The following is a 10,583-nucleotide window of genomic DNA, read 5'->3' on the forward strand; positions in this document are numbered from 1 at the left end:
TGAATCGCGCGCTACGCCCCCCTTTTCGTGCTACCATTTTCGAGCACAAGCTCTCGCGCAAAGTCCTCGACACCTTTTCAACGATCGAAGGCGATTCGGCGCGCGAACGGCCGAAAAAGACGCGGGAAAAAGTAAGATCGCGACCCGAGTTCGTCGTAATCGAATTAGCCGCATCACGCCAGGCAAACGTGCGTTTCGCTACGCCCCCTTTCTACTTCGGCGATCGCTCGATCGTCGGAGAGGTGCCGTCTTCGAATATCGCCGACGCGACATCGCGCCGCCCTCCGCCGATCGGGCGCGCGAGAGCTGCGAGTTTCGCCGCCGCGCCGAAGTTCCGCTCGGGGCGGCTCGGTCGCCTCGCCTCGCGTGGGGCCCCGACGCTCGCGAACCGGCCCACGCAACGCGCTGGAGCTCGGGGAACGCGCCCCGAGCTCGGCGCCGCGCAATTCGACGCGCCGGCGGAGGAGATGCGCGTACCAGTTTCGAGTTGTGCTCTTAGTATTATAGATTTCGAAAACAAAGAGTCCAAAGACGCAATTAATGCTAACAGACGCGGTGCGTACCAATGAGCAATTGCACGCAGTTCGCGAAGTTGTATGTCTTGCTCCTAGGGAAGAGCCAAAGTTTTCCCATTTTATATTTACAACTGTGTGCTGTTGAAACTGAAAAAATTTATCTTGGAATATTTCTTGTGTAGCTCGCCAAACATTTCCTCTGCTCACTTCGAGGTTTGTCCGAAAATTAATAACGTCTGCTTGAAGTCTGCATTTTGACTTCTGAGAATATGATGAAGCCTGTTTCAGACTGTCGAGTTCTTTTTTGAGGCTTTTGTTTTCGTCTAACTATGAACTCAATGTTTTTAGAACTATCAGAAAGTCAGTCTTTTCTGCGTTAAGTGACTCAGTTCATCCATTGGGCGAGAAACCATGGTAGACATAAACTAAGACGCTCTCTTTGCCTTACTTGAATTTCTGCCATAGTCGCTCCTTTTTAATGTTGTGACCAATCGTGTTGGTAACAAGAATGCCCAGTTCAATACTTGAAATTGGACGCTCTCTTCTCAAAGGAAGGAACATGTTCAAACAGCACAGCAGTGCTGCGGCCGTAACGTAAGAATCTGCGCAGACTTTCTATCTCGTACGAAGCCTGAGCAGCACGAGCTAAAAGACATAAAGCGGTTTCTGATGAAAAGAAACTTTCACTCACTGCAAGACGCATTAAAAGAATACTTTCTCGTAATTCGTGACGTAGGCGAACTAATTGCAGAATGAATAAAATCTAAGTATTAGATTAGCAACAGGAATCGGAAAGAAGGCCTCAATCTCTACCAAACGTAAGAAACGGCAGGACTATTGCGGCAAATGTCAATGCCAACTTTGAGGAAGAATGGCAACGCTACGAGAAGGGCAAAAGGGGCTTGGTCAGATGGCTTGGTCAGATGGCTGTCACTACGTCACTACCAATGAATTATCTCATTAAAGTAGGCGCTGCCACACCAGACTCCCTCAGCGAACCCCATGCAGATTCGGGACCGCGACAGAGTCTTTGCACAAGGCTACGAAGTGCCGGTAATTGGCACAATTTCTCTAAAGGGTACGTCGTTGATGGCTCTCGCACTTTACGTCGACCTGACGACAAAAAATAGAATATTGCGGGAATGAAGAATATGCCAAAATCGTCATCTGTGCGCTTCAATACAAAAAGAAAAAGTGACTACACCCTTTCATCAAATGATGACTTCGAAGAGATGGACAAAAAAGAGGCGCCGTAACGAATGTAACGACCAACAACTGCAAGACCCACGACTGCAGATGCCGGATCAAACCTTACAATTGGATACCGGTAATGGTCCTAAATGAAACCCGGGAAGGGCGATTATGCTAGGGCGTGGAAGACAAAAGAGTACCCTGGTAGCCCGTTCAAGCGTCTCAGGTTTGCTCACTACTACTGAAAATAATAAAATAATAATGGTAGTTTTTTCTCCGATCTGAACTGATTAACGCCAAAAATAAGAACGGGGAACCCGAAAGTTTGTAAGCACCCCCCGATCGATAGCCAAGGTGTATAAAAAATGGCTATCGCGTTAGCAGTTTTGAAGGCGTTTATACAACCTGAGCTTAATTGTATTCTTTAGAGCAAGATGCGCATCTGCCATTCGATGACTTCGAGTCGTCATGAGAAGGCGACGTCGTGGGATGTCGAGGACCGCCGAAAGTTTGAAGATTTCACGATGACGACAGCGACAGCAACGACGACGGCAACGACGACAGTAGCTAAGACGCAACAGTGACCGCGGCGACGATGGTGACGACCGCGACGGCGGCGACGAAGGTGACGATAGCGACGACAGTAGCAGCAAGGACGACGGCGAGAACGACGGCAGCGATGACTGCAGCACTTTGTTTTTGTCACCCGTTTGTCGCGAACCTCTTCCGACATAGTCTTGCTTCTTAATTAAAGCACGAGGTTTTTGTAATTGTGAACACGTCCAGCGAAGTGAAGGAGAGGGATCTTCGTGTAATATCTAAAGGGGAAAAGCGTGCTCGCAAACAAAGGCACGACGACGACGACTTGAAAAAGAAGAAAAGGGCACGTCGTTCGAATTTGGGTGACGACGACAACTTCAACGCCTATGATGACAGAGGACGACGACGAACCGTTACACAGAGTGCGTCGTGTCTCGAAGCCGTTCATTTCGGATCGTCTTCCCCGTCGGAAGAAGAAAGTTTGTCGGACCAATCAGCAAACGTGTCGCACGACGAGGACGGCGAGACGAGGATGAGCATTCGTCATCACGTTAAGGCGCACTACGGAGCTGTAAAAATTGAGCATCATCTACTGAAAAAGTTTGTTCATTGGCAAGTGGAAGCTGCGGGCAATATAAAAAACGCAACGGATGCAAATAACTCGGCAACGCACGTCGGCCGCTTTGTCAAATTCTTAACAGAAAAGCCAAAGGTACGAAAACGAAAGGGAAGATGGTCAAAGCGCTTAAGAACAAGAAATCAATCGTGAAATGCCTTGCCGATTACTCAAGGATCGAAGAATTTTTGTACAGGTTAAAGCTAGCTCGACAGCGCTAAGCCACCTCTTTAGTATCAAAAGGTGCTCTTTTTGACTGTTTTGCGCGCATTTTTCGATTCTGTGCTTTTAGATTTATTTGCTTTCTTCAACGAGATTTGCTGAAACTTTTCAACAAATTGGACGATCTTTTTTCTTCATGGCTCGAGCGAGCCAAGGCCGCTCTCAGTGAAGTACTGAAAGATTTCAGCAAATCGAAGAAAAAGGAAGGCGTGATGAAAACGACAGCGGAATCGATGTATAGCGCTGGAAAATTTGGTGATCCGGCCACAGCCATAGGAAGCACCAAGCAGGCCACTGCAAGCTTAATTGAGCGATTATAAAGAAATGATCGAAAAGGCAAAAAAGGGATACATCGTGGACAATTTTCGTTCACATACACCTGGTTTCTCTTTAATTGCCCGGTAACCCCTCCCAGGCAGCAATCGATCCTGCATATGACAATGAACGAGTCGGAGGACGTCAAGAAAAACAAAATGCTCGTCTCAAAGAATTTTAAGACATCGGCGACGTACGGCACAGAAGCGTTGCCTTTTGAAGAAGACGTCATTGCCGTTTTCGAGCGACCGCTAACGATACCCAAAGTCAACACCGTCTTCTTGTCCGTCAACGGAAAGCCCCTCGAAGGCGGACTATCAAAGCTCCTGCAACATTTTATGAAAGAGAACGTTCCCGAACTGGGTAACTTGAATGTTACCAACATTCGGCAAATGCTCAGTACGCTCAGCCATGAGACGTTGGGCGACAACGATAGAAGAAATCTTGCTGAATGCAACAGCCATTCCCTAGAGACAGAGCAAAAATTCTACGTGCGGTTTGCTCTGGCAAGAAAAGCTGAAATGGCGGCTAAAGCCAAAAAAATTTGACGGGATCGCCGATGAAATACGACACCGGCGACAAGGGCAGTGCGAGTACGAAGAAGACCCACGAAGTAGATGCTACACCCGATGTTTAGAGCCCCAAAAGCGACCGGGGCGATCATCACGACGCGGTTCCCCTGGGTATACCAGAAGAAATTTATATCCGAATTCGTGACAAATGTTTGGCGAAATTGCGAGAAGAGCAAGAGCCAGCAGAAATAGGCGCTACCGCGACTATGAGCAACAAATCGTGAATCGAGAAAGAGAGCGGCACAATGGAAAGAGCAAAAAAAAGCGAGCAAATTGCAAGTCACAGAAGGGAAACAGAGTGCCACAACCACCGCCAGAGAGCGAGTGGAGAATAAAGACTAGCCACAAGCCAGAAAGGTCATGATCAAGAAACCTCTCGGCCATCGCATTACCTGGACGCAACCTGAAATCGAAGAAGTCTACACCTTCAGAAAGAACAACCCCAGTGCCGGGTTCAGCAATCTCTTTTCCAAAATAATGGTGAACCCGCGATTGAGAGCAACGTTCTATCGTCGCCACGTAAACACAGCTGCTGCAAGATTGCTACCGCTCCATCCTGAAAGGATCATACGTGAAAAAGTTTGGGATCGCTCCGCCCGAGTTCTTCGTGGAAGAACGAGGCGAAGGCGAAAGTCCGAAAGACAAGGTGAAACAGTTACGTAAAAACATGTGTAAGGTAGTCTAATATTAGATGCGGTAGTCATTGGCGGAAGGGTTAATAACGCCAAATGCGTGCATGGACTGCAGGAGTTGCGCTTGCATGGCGTTAGTTGTGCCTGACGTTAAAGAGGTTACAACAAATATACACGTAAAGAGTATTAAAGTTAATTAAGAATATCTATAATGGTTTTAGTTTTTTTTTATAAGGGGTAAACAAAAGCATATTTAGAAAATCTTTAGTAACCATGGCAACTGTTGGGTCCAGGAATTCCTTGGTAATAGTTTACAGGAAAGGGAGATTGGGGGCTCGGCGTATGCTTTTAGTTCAAAGTTATGGTCGGTTAAAGGAGTAGTGGTTAGGAAAATTCTTTTAGGATTTTTAGTTGCTAGGGAGACACAGGGATTGCTTAGGGGAGTTGCAGAGCGCATTTCTACCCTTCCTGAAAAAAAATCCCGGGTGCTCTAGCAGGATTCCAATTTCTCAAAAACCTCTCCTAAATGAATAAGTTACGGGATTAACGTTCCGTTTGGTGCGTTGTAGGCGTGCTATATATCATTCGAGAGCGCTTTCTGAGCTCTATCTATTTTGGTGCGTATGACGTCATCGGATGTAATCTCTATTTATTGTTAGCAAATTAGTGTTTTTGGAATTTGTCAACTTATAGCCATAATCTTGTATATTAGATTAAGGAGATTGACAAATATTTTACTGGGGTTTGGTAGAGAATTTTATTCATTTCAATTTCGGTATAGGGTCTCGCGGGCATATTTGAGGTTTGACGTCATATAATTGTGTTCGTCGGCATATCGGTGTTTTTGTTTCTAAGAGCATTTTATCTGCTGCAAACGCCATGTATTGTGAGAAGGGAGTTGTGTTGTAGGCATTAGGCAGTGCGGAAAATATTCTTTGTGCATTTTGCGTAGATTCGCGCGGTGACGATCCGGGGTTACGTGTATACGGGAGCAGTGTTTTCAGTCATCGCTTTGGAACGGCTTAAAATGGGACGAAGGGGAGGAGAAAGAACGGAGTCGACTGTCGCGCAGGGTAGGTTGTGTTCGCGTCTTATTTGACCCCGTGCGTTCTGTGGTTTCGGGACCCCGTACGCGTCCGAAGGATTATACTACTCCTTTTCTTTGTTCCCTGCGCGGTTTTTAGGGTTTGAACGTTTCGCGGCGAGGTTTGGAGCGTATTTGAGGGGCCTTTTCGGCTGCGCGTTGGGAATTGGACCCGAAAGGGGGGAACGAACGGTGTTTTTCTCGTGATCCTCGTTTTTTCGAGCGGTGCATACTGCGCTGTTTGATTTTAGAGAGCGGTGCTACGCATGGCTTTCCTATTGTTTTTCCATAGATTGTCGTTTTGAAGGAGTTATTTCTTTTTTCGTTTTTCAGGGGAAGGTTGTTTTGCAAGGAGTTTGGGACAGTCTTGAAGTAGGGGAGAATGTTTATTGGTTTTTAAGTTTACGAAAACGGCTTCATTCCGGGAGCAGCCCTTGTTTTTCGCTCTAAAGTGAAATCCGACGATTACCACGACGAAATGAATCGCAATCATTTTGTTGAGTGGTTCCAAAAACAGCTGCTCCCAAATCTGCCAAAACATTCGTTCATTGTGGTCGACAATGCTCCATACCACAATGTCGTCGAAGAGAAGATTCCAACAAAGTCGTCGCGGAAGGGGGAAATGCAGGCCTTGCTGACCAAGCACAATATTGAGTGGGAGCCTAAGGACCTAAGAAGAGAGCTATTTCAAAAAATTTTAAGTGTGGGGGCCAGCCTTGCCCGACAGACCGGACACACTATCCTTCGCCTGCCAGTTGCCCATTGCGAGCTGAACCCGATCTAGCTAGACTGGGAACAGGTGAAAGACTTCGCTCGAAAGAGCCACAAGACGTTCCGTTTGGCCGACATCGAGAAGCTGATACCTGCAGCGTTCGAAGAAATCACACGAGAGCGCTGGAAGCCATGCTGCGAGCATGCTATAAAAGAAGATTGATTCTGGCGTACAGACGGCCTTTAAGAGGAAGCGGTCGACCAGTTCCTCATTGATCTCGGTGCTGACGATAGCGATGATGACGACGAACACGAAGACGACGAAGGAACCGTGTCCGACGACGAGGAAATGGACGAGGACGATCGAAGGCTGCTCGCTGACGCCCAAGACAATTACGCAGACTATATATAGCTAGGCCACACCTAGACCACGCCTCAGTAATTGGTTAATGCAAGGAAGTCTGCGAAGCCACGCTCTGACGTTAACGTGCTTGGTACCTGCATTAATCCAACGACGTAATTATTTGAACGGTATAAGTTATATAATATATAATCCTCATCCGGGAACATTATTAGAGATCGCGTGAGTATAAGGTCACGGCGAGTAGACTGTACCTCACCTTCATATCGCGGATCCAAATCACAAGAAAAACAAAGCTCCCAACAGTTGTATGATTTTAAAGCACTTATCTGATACTAGCCCTACGTAGATCCAACTGGTGTTATGTCCAACTATTTTGAGCATGTTCCCTTCCAAACTGGTAATGATGGTCCTCCGCAATTGCTGGGCACCTCTCTTTCTTTCCGAGCCGATCCACCACGCACAGGCCTCTTCACTTGAATCCCCCCCTTTGAAATAGTATTCACGGCTCCACAATTGCTCATATTGCCCAAGCGTAAACGCGAAAATTTCTTCAGCCAGTAACACTGCAGGGGTAGGCCCAGGGATAACTTGACTATAGTTCCCCTAATGTCTATGCTACAGCTCCTTTACGGGTAGTATATAACGACCCTGATATTTATCCTATATCGATACTAGGGGTCCCCTACGATTAAATCACCCCTTCATTTCAGTGGGTCCGATGCAGCCTCCACGTCTCTCTGTCCTCTCCATTGAGCCAACTATAGGAGAAATAACAATCTACAGCCAGCCACAATGGAGTCTCTCTAACAAATTACCTCCAGTCTCCAGAGACTCTTCCCTCCGTTGTGATAGCCCTCTCCCCGCAAAAATTTACATATTGTCCCTTCTTTGCAACAGAAAATAAATTATTCCTATACAATAAATATATTAAGAATTCTGAGCTTTCCCTCCGGAAAAACGATCCTTACCCAATTCCGAAGAACGATGTGCTTCCCAAAATACCTGAAGAGTATCTTGCCTCCCTTCTGCACGAGTTATTCTACCCAGAAACATCGAAGTAATCGCGCCGGAGAAAACCTAAAATAGAAAAATTTAAAAACGGTTCCGCGCAAAATCGATCAAAAAATGCATGCTTGGTCACGCAATCGAAGACCAATCGCACGATATACGACTTTCGAAAAAACGCAAATCGCGAATTTCATTACTAACGGATCCCCAAATTCCGCCACGCGACGCGAAAAGTCGCTCAAACGCGTTCAAAAACCGTTGGTACGAAGTACGATCCTCGAGAGCCTTCGAAAAGGTACGCGGATCGTGCAACAATACTCTTTACGACTATAGGACCCCAAAACCACATCGCGCGATGCCTAACACTATTCGAACGCGTTTCTTACCTTTCGCAGGGACCGATTCAGTCTTCGTTGGCTCCGATCTCCCCGTTTTGAAGCGATTCTGACGTCTTGAATGCCAATCACCTGTCCGGAATCGTGCAACCCGGATAACGACGGCGATTGGTAATGCATGGACGGCTCTCCTCAATTCGTCAGACGATCGTACATTGGAAGTGTATTCAGAAAAAGCGCGTCATTTTGAATTACACCACTAACCGTACAAAGGCGATGGTGAAGTCAAGAAATGGTCACTCTCAATCCCTTGACGGGAAGTGTATGTCCTATCTAATCGAAAACGTATAGGTATGCATGAAAAAAATGTTGCCCGGGGCCTGAAACGAGACAAATTGAAAGCGGCAATCTTCTAATAGGATTACCAAACCATATACAGAAATTATTAAAGCACCGTGACCAAATTGGACAAGCTCACGCCGCAGATTGTGTCAGGTGCTGTGGCAACTCGGCGTTACCCTGACAGAGCGATTTCCTAAATCACATTTACTATCTTTAGCTCTTTTCATATTTTTACCATTGGCAGTCTTACAAAAAAATAGAGAGTCGTACAATAAAGTATTTAGATAGAAGCTTCCTCTTTACATTATGGCACATTGGAAGTGCAACGTCTTATAGAAGACTTTCTGCTCGACTAATTAATGATTCTTTAACATTACTGATTGTCAGTAAAACTTTTTCGTCACATCCGCGAAACACGCGCTCCACTGAGAGCATCATTTCAAAACAGCGTTAGTAACTCTTGTTAAACTCTGGTTAAACTTCCTGGCTTATACTCTTTTAGAATTGTTAGTAATGAAGCATCGGAGCTTTCCTTTTGTCCCTCTATCGCCTCTATACATTTGTCACACAATTTAGAACTCTTCCTAAGACTATGTAAACAATAACCTAATATATAAAAGATTCTGTTCCGCTCAATTTCACTCACTTCATCCGCAATAATTTCTGGTAGTGAATCTCGTTTGAAATCAATGTCTGACTCAGGCTCGTCCGGTTCCTCAGGCTCATCCGGTTGTTGGAAAAGTTCCCCTGAGAACTCGCGGTCGCCATCAGAGCAGTTTTCATTCCGATTAGGTAGTTTCATGTACCGCATAACATTTCAATCTTTTTTGACCGTCTTGACAAATGTTGAACCGTCGTAGTGATCCTAGAATAGCCTCGGACGATAGTCCTCATTTTGTCTACTGACTAACGACTCGAAAAACGCACCTCGCAAAGCATTGGGAAGCCACTTGTTTCGCTTTACTTCTGCCTGCCATTGACGTCGCCTTTCACGATCGCGAGGGAATCTGTACATTGCGTAGCCTTTTCGGTGCGATTGGAGCACCCTAGAGCGGAGCAGGAAGGCATGTTTCCGCCGAGTCGGCTATCGATCGAAAAGAGCAAGCACACTGATGGATTTTCGTATTGCGCTGGATACAAGATGGCGCCCACGAAATCACGTGACTAATCAAATTGGCACAGCTCTCTCTATATACGGCTCGGCCCTGACAATGCCGTGGCAAAATATCACTTACTATTATTCGAAATAATATATATATATACTATATACATATACAGTGCGGTCAGAAAGTTTTCGGCACATTTAAGATTAACATAGTTTATGTTTACTGCCGAAAAACACATTTAGAAACCCTTGGTGCCCCGTAGGCCTTTGTTTCAACTAGTAAAAACGACAGGCATTTTGACACTAACTGCAGTCAGGTGTTTTAATAGCGATTTTACTAACTACTAGTAGAAAGAAAGGTGTCCCTATTATATCAGATACGTGGTTATGGGGTTTTGCTGATACGAACTATACGTATATATATTTACATATACTTTCCGGGTAAAGAAACTCATCAGATCGCACATGCGTGATATGAGTAAATTTGGAAGGTGCCGAAAACTTTCTAACACCACTGTATATATATATATATTCCGAGAATGTCTTCGACGTCTAATCGGGTGATTACAGTGAAACCTGCGTAATCCACTTGGCTTATTGAGGAGAGCGGCATCAGGGCAGCAAAGGAAGCGGAGAAGTTTTCACGGTCGCTTTTGACGCAATGAAGGTGAAGGACGATCTCGTGTTTCACAGAGAATCCAACGAGATTTGCGGCTTGACCATTATATGGGAGGCCATTGAGCAACTGGAAATGAGCGGCTTCAAAGTCGTCGCAATTACTTGTGATGGAGCTGCGCCAAACATGCGGTTCTTTAGGATTCACAGCCGAGACCTACTTTGCCACATGACCCCAATCCATATTCCGTGGAGAAGAGGAATATTCATTTTTTCTGACGTTCCACACCTCGTCAAAACGACGCGGAACTGCTTCTCTCATTCGTTCAAAACAGGAAAGACCCGAAGTATGCAGGTAATGCAGCTGGCATTCCCATTACGTCCGTTGATTTTTGAATAATTGTGTGCCCCTAGTT

General features: G+C 45.8%; 2 long non-coding RNA genes across 3 annotated transcripts; one reads left to right on the top strand and one right to left on the bottom strand.

Moving 5' to 3' along the window:
- The first annotated feature begins 814 nt into the window (after positions 1-814).
- LOC136190960 (uncharacterized) lies at positions 815-4,611 on the top strand. The gene is made up of 6 exons (XR_010670690.1): positions 815-929; positions 981-1,235; positions 1,290-1,433; positions 1,485-1,593; positions 1,646-3,105; positions 3,155-4,611. It is a non-coding gene; the product is annotated as an uncharacterized lncRNA (long non-coding RNA).
- A 2,453-nt stretch (positions 4,612-7,064) lies between these two features.
- Positions 7,065-8,244, bottom strand: LOC136191067 (uncharacterized). Of its 2 annotated transcripts, none has more exons than XR_010670726.1 (4): positions 8,157-8,244; positions 7,765-7,839; positions 7,578-7,648; positions 7,065-7,520 (listed from the first exon to the last, which is right to left on the bottom strand). It is a non-coding gene; the product is annotated as an uncharacterized lncRNA (long non-coding RNA). The 2 variants fall into 2 exon arrangements; XR_010670727.1 differs by having other exon boundaries at positions 7,578-7,673; positions 7,731-7,839.
- Positions 8,245-10,583: the final 2,339 nt, after the last annotated feature.

Source organism: Oscarella lobularis, chromosome 9, assembly GCF_947507565.1.
Source record: "Oscarella lobularis chromosome 9, ooOscLobu1.1, whole genome shotgun sequence".
NCBI classification, from domain to species: Eukaryota; Metazoa; Porifera; class Homoscleromorpha; order Homosclerophorida; family Oscarellidae; genus Oscarella; species Oscarella lobularis.